Below are 9759 nucleotides of genomic sequence, written 5' to 3' on the forward strand. Positions count from 1 at the left end.
CTCCTCCCTCCTCTCCTCCTGCTCCTCCTCCTGCTCTTCCTCCTTCTCCTCTCTTCCTCCTCCTCCTCCTGCTTCTCCCCCTCCTCCCCCATCCTCCTCCTCCTCCTCCTCTCTTCCTCCTCCTCCTACTTCTCCCCCTCCTGCTCCTCCTCCTGCTCCTCCTCCTTCTCCTCCTCCTCCTCCTCCTCGTCCTCCTCCTCCTCCTGCTTCTCCCCCTCCTCCCCCCTCCTCCTCCTCTTCCTCCTCCAGGCCTGTGTCTGTCGGTGTTGGGCGGGGCAGACGAGGTGGTGGACTCGCACAGGGCCAGGAGAGACAGCAAGAGCCTGTCTGTGTGCGTGCCAGGCGACCGCACGGCGGACAGACGCTCCAAGGGCGTCATCAACCTCCTGTTCAAGAGCAAGGTATCCTACCTAGGGAGCCATCAGCCCTACCCTAGAGAGCCATCAGCCCTACCTAGAGAGCCATCAGCCCTACCTAGAGAGCCATCAGCCCTACCTAGAGAGCCATCAGCCCTACCTAGAGAGCCATCAGCCCTACCTAGAGAGCCATCAGCCCTACCCTAGAGAGCCATCAGCACTACCTAGAGAGCCATCAGCCCTACCTAGAGAGCCATCAGCCCTACCTAGAGAGCCATCAGCCCTACCTAGAGAGCCATCAGCCCTACCTAGAGAGCCATCAGCCCTACCTAGAGAGCCATCAGCCCTACCTAGAGAGCCATCAGCCCTACCTAGAGAGCCATCAGCCCTACCCTAGAGAGCCATCAGCCCTACCCTGGAGAGCCATCATCCCTACCCTAGAGAGCCATCATCCCTACCCTAGAGAGCCATCATCCCTACCCTAGAGAGCCATCAGCCCTACCCTAGAGAGCCATCAGCCCTACCTAGAGAGCCATCAGCCCTACCTAGAGAGCCATCAGCCCTACCTAGGGAGCCATCAGCCCTACCTAGAGAGCCATCAGCCCTACCCTAGAGAGCCATCAGCCCTACCTAGAGAGCCATCAGCCCTACCCTAGAGAGCCATCAGCCCTACCTAGAGAGCCATCAGCCCTACTGTACCTAGGGAGCCATCAGCCCTACCTAGAGAGCCATCAGCCCTACCTAGAGAGCCATCAGCCCTACCTAGAGAGCCATCAGCCCTACCTAGAGAGCCATCAGCCCTACCTAGAGAGCCATCAGCCCTACCTAGAGAGCCATCAGCCCTACCTAGAGAGCCATCAGCCCTACCTAGAGAGCCATCAGCCCTACCCTAGAGAGCCATCAGCCCTACCCTAGAGAGCCATCATCCCTACCCTAGAGAGCCATCATCCCTACCCTAGAGAGCCATCAGCCCTACCCTAGAGAGCCATCAGCCCTACCTAGGGAGCCATCAGCCCTACCCTAGAGAGCCATCAGCCCTACCCTAGAGAGCCATCAGCCCTACCTAGAGAGCCATCAGCCCTACCTAGAGAGCCATCAGCCCTACCTAGGGAGCCATCAGCCCTACCTAGAGAGCCATCAGCCCTACCCTAGAGAGCCATCAGCCCTACCTAGAGAGCCATCAGCCCTACCCTAGAGAGCCATCAGCCCTACCTAGAGAGCCATCAGCCCTACTGTACCTAGGGAGCCATCAGCCCTACCTAGAGAGCCATCAGCCCTACCTAGGGAGCCATCAGCCCTACCTAGAGAGCCATCAGCCCTACCCTAGAGAGCCATCAGCCCTACCTAGAGAGCCATCAGCCCTACCCTAGAGAGCCATCAGCCCTACCTAGAGAGCCATCAGCCCTACTGTACCTAGGGAGCCATCAGCCCTACCCTAGAGAGCCATCAGCTCTACTGTACCTAGGGAGCCATCAGCCCTACCTAGAGAGCCATCAGCCCTACCTAGAGAGCCATCAGCCCTACCTAGAGAGCCATCAGCCCTACCTAGAGAGCCATCAGCCCTACCTAGAGAGCCATCAGCCCTACCTAGGGAGCCATCAGCCCTACCTAGAGAGCCATCAGCCCTACCTAGAGAGCCATCAGCCCTACCCTAGAGAGCCATCAGCCCTTCAAGATCATTTAGAAATGCTTGGAAGTGCCTTAATCTTTGCACACTTTAAAATCACGGGGTACTTAAAACATTGCACGGCCCTTAAACATGCCTTAATTTCAATCAGAGGTTAAACACCTAAATCAATAATGTTGGGGTAAATTACATTTAAATGAAGGGGTTGTAATTGGTTTTTAAATGTACGATTCAAGACCCCCCCCCCCCTACATTTTACTTTTTTTTTACATTGTAAATTGTACTTGTTAAATAGTAAGTTTTACTTGTTACATAGTACATTTTATGTGTTACATCGTACGTTTTAGTTGTTAGATAGTAAGTTTTACTTGTTACATAGTAAGTTGTACTTGTTACATAGTAAGTTGTACTTGTTACATAGTAAGTTTTACTTGTTACATAGTAAGTTGTACTTGTTACATAGTAAGTTGTACTTGTTACATAGTAAGTTTTACTTGTTACATAGTAAGTTGTACTTGTTACATAGTAAGTTGTACTTGTTACATAGTAAGTAGTTGTACTTGTTACATAGTAAGTTTTACTTGTTACATAGTAAGTTTTACTTGTTACATAGTAAGTTTTACTTGTTACATAGAAAGTTTTACTTGTTACATAGTAAGTTGTACTTGTTACATAGTAAGTTTTAGTTGTTAGATAATAAGTTTTACTTGTTACATAGAAAGTTTTACTTGTTACATAGTAAGTTGTACTTGTTACATAGTAAGTTTTACTTGTTACATAGTAAGTTTGACTTGTTACATAGAAAGTTTTACTTGTTACATAGTAAGTTTTACTTGTTACATAGTAAGTTTTACTTGTTACATAGTAAGTTTTACTTGTTACATAGTAAGTTTTACTTGTTACATAGTATGTTTTACTTGTTGCATAGTAAGTTGTACTTGTTGCATAGTAAGTTGTACTTGTTGCATAGTAAGTTTTACTTGTTACATAGTAAGTCGTAGTAAGTTGTACTTGTTACATAGTAAGTTGTACTTGTTACATAGTAAGTTTTACTTGTTACATAGTAAGTTTTACTTGTTACATAGTAAGTTTTACTTGTTACATAGTAAGTTGTACTTGTTACATAGAAAGTTTTACTTGTTACATAGTAAGTTTTACTTGTTACATAGTAAGTTGTACTTGTTACATAGTAAGTTTTACTTGTTACATAGTAAGTTGTACTTGTTACATAGTAAGTTTTACTTGTTACATAGTAAGTTGTACTTGTTACATAGTAAGTTTTACTTGTTACATAGTAAGTTTTACGTGTTACATAGTAAGTTTAACTTGTTACATAGTAAGTTTTACTTGTTACATAGTAAGTTTTACTTGTTACATAGTAAGTTTTACTTGTTACATAGTAAGTTTTACTTGTTACATAGTAAGTTTGACTTGTTACATAGTAAGTTTTACTTGTTACATCGTACGTTTGATGTTTTACATAGTAAGTTTTACTTGTTACATAGTAAGTTTTACTTGTTACATAGTAAGTTTTACTTGTTACATCGTAAGTTTTACTTGTTACATAGTAAGTTTTACTTGTTACATAGTAAGTTTTACTTGTTACATAGTAAGTTTTACTTGTTACATAGTAAGTTTTACTTGTTACATAGTAAGTTTTACTTGTTACATAGTAAGTTGTACTTGTTACATAGTAAGTTTTACTTGTTACATAGTAAGTTTTACTTGTTGCATAGTAAGTTTTACTTGTTACATAGTAAGTTTACTTGTTACATAGTAAGTTTTACTTGTTACATAGTAAGTTTTACTTGTTACATCGTACGTTTGACGTTTTACATAGTAAGTTTTACTTGTTACATAGTAAGTTTTACTTGTTACATAGTAAGTTTTACTTGTTACATAGTAAGTTTTACTTGTTACATAGTACATTTGGACTAAGTGATCTATCACTCGCATGGCTAACAAACGTTGTTGTCCTGTTATCAGGAAACCCATCTGCAGTATATTTACATTAACATTTTACATTTAGTCATTTAGCTCAACGCTTTTATCCAAAGCGACTTACAAGTTCTGTACGACAAGTCATCAGGAAGGGTACAACTCTATCAGCTGCTGTTCTATTTACTGAGAGTGTGTGTGTGTGTGTGTGTGTGTGTGTGTGTGTGTGTGTGTGTGTGTGTGTGTGTGTGTGTGTGTGTGTGTGTGTGTGTGTGTGTGTGTGTGTGTGTGTGTGTGTGTGTGTGTGTGCGCGCGTGCACATTTGTGTCTATGTTTCTCTTCCAACAGAGTTCCAAATCAGAGGATGTGTAGAGTGGCGATGCGGCTGGGGACCATGTCAATCATCTCTGACTTCAGTCATGTGACGGGGGACCATGTCAATCATCTCTGACTTCAGTCATGTGACGGGGGACCATGTGTCAATCATCTCTGACTTCAGTCATGTGACGGGGGACCATGTGTCAATCATCTCTGACTTCAGTTGTTGTCTCTCTCTCTCTCTTCAGCCTCAGTGCCTTGTTTTTATCCATGTGTTCCTCTGGTCTCCTAAGGCATCTGTACTCCCCACTGTCCACTTCCATGCATTGTGCTAAGCTAGGCTAACGTGCAGCCAGATAGCTTTGTACTGAACGCACAGAGAGGAAACTGGTATCTATCTTCGTGTCTCTCTCCGGAGAGACACGAATGTTGGTGTGTTCCTTTAACCGTAACCACCCCAAAATAGCCCCTGGCGATCAAATGTCCTCACGAGGATAGACACATTTCTGTTTTAGTCCCCACAATGATAGGGAGAGAAGGACACACACACACCCACACACACCCACACACACACACACACACGCACGCACACGCACACGCACAGACACAGACACAGACACACCCACACACCACACACCACACACCACACCCACACACCACACACACATACACCACACACCACACACACACACACCACACACCACACACCACACACCACACACCACACACCACACACACAGACACACTAGGGTGACCAGGTGTCCCACTTTTGGTTGTACTGTCCCACCATTTGACCGAATGTCCCGCGTCCCACATATTGAGAGGATGTCCCTCTTTTCGAAGCAAAAAAAAAACATTGGTCTAAAAGCCCCTCCCTACAGTAAACGTAGCAACCCGCCTCTTGTCCACACACATTGCTCTGCTCGTGACGCTACCTCATATCGCAGATCTGATTGGTTAGGTAGTAATTTAGCGCTCTGCTCGTGAGAGTCGTGACGCTACCTCATATTGCAGATCTGATTGGTTATAGTAATTTAGCGCGCTGTCAAAATGTTGCGCGCTGTCAACGTTTAGCGAGCTGTCAAAAAAGAAAACACAACAACATTACAAGCAAACTATGAATCAAGGTGGAAAGCAGTAAAAAGAAACTGACCTGCAGTTACAACCAAGACTGGCAAACGACACATGCCTGGGTGAGGCCGATGGCAGGCAATCCTCAGGGAGCTTTCTGTGTTTTGTGTCATAGTTCGTTTTCAATTGCTCATGGAGGAGAATACGACTTGAAGCGCCACAGTGGACGTGAGTCTCACATGAAAGTGGCTCACCAAAAAGAAACATCCAGATCTATGGATATGTTTCTTCTTAAACCAAAAAATTATAGCCAGAGAGATGGACAAGGTCACTGCAGCTGAGATAACAAGTGTCTATCACACAGTACAACACTCCCATTCATACAGGTCAGCCGACTGTGGTAGCAAGCTAGCTCCTGTCATTTGGCCAGACTCAGATATTGCAAAATCCATATCCATAGTTATAGAGAAACACAATTTATTTGTATTATTATTTTTGTTCCCTAGTGTTCCCTAGTTCTGTGTTAACAGGGAATATCGAACACAAGACATTCCTGTCAAGTGGTAAAGTTTGAATATTTAAAACAGATGTTAGGTGGTAACAAGCCGGCTGCCAGTGCCAAGATGAATGTGGAGAGATATAATTCTGTATTTAATTTGTATTTATTTTGATTTAACCTTTATCTATTCGGTGAAGACCAGTTATTCTAATACAAAAAATTTACATTATCTATCTGTCCCACTTTGTCCCACCAAAATCTTACTGTTGTCCTGCTTTTGGACTTTTTGCATCTGGTCACCCTAAGACACACACACACCCACACACCACACACACACATACACACACACACAGCACCCTCAGGATTACCCTTGCCTTGATATTGTATGTGATGTTTTTTCTTTTTACCTTTCAATAAAGTAATAAAGTATTTGTATTGAGTGGCCTGAGTGCTGTTTGTTGGTTTGTTTTTAAATGAGATTCTAGCTAGCCTCATCATGTTTGCAGAAACAGCTTTGCTAACCATGCAACTAAAGGTCATCCTCTGAACGTTTCTGTTCAAATGGATACAATGGCAGAGATGGACTCATCAGTCCTGTCCAACAAACACACTCCTCATCGAAAGATAACGACACAATGGCAGATTCCGATTCAGATTCCTTTATTGTCCCTTATTTCAGTACTTTACAGCAAGAAGAGTTCAAATCAATTTATTGTGGTCCCTCGACTATAGCAGTTTCCAATAATAAAATACAATAAATTTAGCGTAGAATAAAATAAGATTACTAAAAACAAGATTTATACAGTTCGAAAAAGTGTGCATTGCAGATCAGGATGTAGATTTTTTTATTTACTATGAAATTGAATAACAAAATGGCTATGTTGTAGCAGTGTGTAAATACAGTTTTTTTTTTATCATCAGCAGCAGTGTCCTCAAGTGTAGTCCGGGGGGGGGGGGGGGGGGGTTAGGGGGCGTCAATGGGCTCTGTTGACAAGTCTGATGGCTTGGGGGGAAACACTGTTCTTCAGCCGGTTGGTTCTAGCTGTGTGGCGGTAGCACTTTCCAGGTAACCTAAGCTAACCCGCACCCTCAGATCCGCAGGTAGCCTGCTCCTTCAGGTCCCCAATACCCGGCTCTGCACCATGGGTGACCGAGCCTTCTGCACGGCTGCACCACGCCTGTGGAACAGCCTCCCCATCCAGCTGAGGGCACCACAGAGCCTGGACTCTTTCAAAGCAGGCCTGAAAATCTGATCTGTTCAAAAAGGCCTTTGACTGTTAGCTTTTTATTTAAATTTGATTGCGCTTTGTTTTTAAATTGTCTGTTTATACTATGTTTTTAATTAACTATGTTCTATTTTTATTCTGTATTTTATTTTATTTGTTTTACTAATAACTATTTTATTCTACTTTTTTTTAACTGTTTTAACCATGTAGTGTAGCACTTTGGGATCCCAGCGAACAAAAAGTGCATTACAAATCCAATCTATTATTATTATTATTATTATTATTATTAACGAAGGCTCCATCTTCCCTATAGATTTTGGGCTAAGAAAATCTGCATATACATAAAATGTATTCTAATTCAAGTATATACTTCTTCACGGCTCTCTTGGCAGAGCCTGCGGTGTGGCCAGCAGTAGCAACCCCTCGCCTGTCAATGGACCTATCTCAAACCCTGCCCTCTTTTCTTGATCCTCCAATCACAACTGTCGCTTACCTCGGACAAACTTGGTTTGTCCGAGGTAAGCGACAGTTGTGATTGGAGGATCAAGAAAAGAGGGCCGGGTTTGAGACAGGTCCACTCCAACCCACACAACCCAAACAAAAAATATAAACCAACTGCAATACCAAGAGGGGCTCTTCTTGCCTATAGCGGCCACCGGATGACAGCATTACAGATTTTTTAAACGTTTTTAGATTCGTCATCGATTCATTTGTGAAGTAAGTTGTGAAGTAAGAAACAAAATAAAGGATTTAAAATATTAAAGGGTTCAGAAGTTTGAACCCCTAGCTCTCTTTGCTACTGATTGATTGATTGAACATTTTATTTAACAGATTACAGAATGGGTACAATACAGTACGGCTCAATACACACAATTGTTAGAGGGGATGCAGACCAGAGAAAGACTTTCATCTTGTTTACATCAGGGTCCCCCCATTTTCAATTCATAATTAAATCCATCAGTATCCATCAGTGGACCAATTGCATTGAATTGAATGAATTGAATGAATTTTTATTCACACACACACACACGATACATTTTACATGCGAGTATCCTCATGTGATAACATGTCGCAAATTGTGTGCATGTGCCAGGTCTCCCAAGAAGCTATTTAAAGCTTTTGGAGGGAGCCTGAACACAGATACAAACAGAATATGAACAAACAAAACAATAACAAAATAAACAGAAACAAACAAACAAAAACAAAACAAAAAACTACAACGTGGGTAGGTTTACACACCTACCTACTAACTGACATATAACAGAGATACATAATACAGACAATTTTATTCCTAAGTTATAATTTTAATTAGAGATATGATTTTAGCAGTTCCTCTTTCAATGATTTTTTAAAGGTTTTAAAGGTATTAGTCATTTTTAGATTTTCATCAAGCTTGTTCCAGATCTGTGGACCCCTGCATGCTATGCTTAGGCTAGCACAATTTAGCCTTCTCCTCTTGCCAGATATAAGATGCTTGTTTCTTGTGTTGTGGATGTGCAGTGGTTGGCAGACTGGGACAAGCTCAGACAGTCTGTGATTCATGTTGTTGACAACTTGATACATAATTGATGCGTTTTGATGAATGTTAAATTCAGCGAGCCTCAGGAGACCAAAGCGATGGAAAAGAGGCTTTGAGGGCGCTCGATACCCGGACCATGACAGCACTCGTAGTACCCTCTTTTGTAGGCTTTCTAGTTTTTTGAGATGGCTGGGGTATGTGTTGCACCATATGACGTTACAGTAATTAATGAGGGGTTCAAACAGGGTTTTGTATAAAGTGAGAAGGGCAGGCAAGGGAAGAAAATGACGTATTTTGCAGAATAAGCCAACATATTTGGACAGTTTTGTTTGTAGGTATTTTATGTGGCATTTGAAGTTGAGTGACTCATCGATGATGACCCCCAGGAATTTTGTGGACGCCACTCTTGACAGCTCCTTTTCATTTATTTTTATGCACATGTGATGTGTGTGCATCCGATTTGAGTGGAAGACAATAAAGTTTGTTTTGCTGAGATTTAGTGATAACTTGTTGCATTTGAACCAGGTGTCCACTTTTTGTAGTTCTGTATTGAGTAGATCTTGTAGCTTGAGTGGATTTTTATGTGACAGAAACAAATTAGTGCCATCAGCGAATATAACTTTGTGCAGAAGTACAGATGAGTTGACAAAGTCATTTATATAGAGAATAAATAGTAAAGGCCCTAGAATTGACCCCTGGGGGACCCCATATTTGATGTCCATTTTTATTGATTTGTGATTTTTTATATCGACGTACTGTTGCCTACCATGTAAATAGCTACTGAACCAGTTGAGAGCCAGACGCCTTATGCCATAATGGTGTAGTTTCCCAAGTAGAATGGTGAAGTCAATGGTGTCAAAAGCCTTTGATAGATCCAGGAAAACGCCCACCCCACAATCACCCTGATCAATGGCATCATGTATTTTTTCTATTAGGTCTAATATTGCCATGTTTGTAGTTCTTTTTTTCCTGACGCCGTATTGTGAATTGGTGAGTATATCTAGCTTGGTGGTGTATTCGCTTAATCTATTGTACACAACTCTCTCATAGACTTTGGATAGAGCTGGTAATACGGATATTGGACGGTAATTATTAATACTATTTTTGTATGCTTTCGCAGAGGACAAGGAGCCTTCAGTCAACTCCTTCAGACATTAAGCACCCCCCCCCCATGCACAGCCCAAATGGAATGATACAAAAACAAA

At 42.3% G+C, this 9759-nt stretch overlaps 1 long non-coding RNA gene across 1 annotated transcript; it reads left to right on the forward strand.

The window, feature by feature from the left end:
- Window positions 1–269: 269 nt before the first annotated feature.
- LOC311248815 lies at window positions 270–6244 on the forward strand. The gene is made up of 2 exons (XR_014620976.1): window positions 270–401; window positions 4270–6244. It is a non-coding gene; the product is annotated as an uncharacterized lncRNA (long non-coding RNA).
- Window positions 6245–9759: the final 3515 nt, after the last annotated feature.

The sequence above is a fragment of the Notolepis coatsorum genome, assembly GCF_963971535.1.
Source record: "Notolepis coatsorum genome assembly, contig: SCAFFOLD_3231, whole genome shotgun sequence".
In the NCBI taxonomy this organism is placed as follows: Eukaryota; Metazoa; Chordata; class Actinopteri; order Aulopiformes; family Paralepididae; genus Notolepis; species Notolepis coatsorum.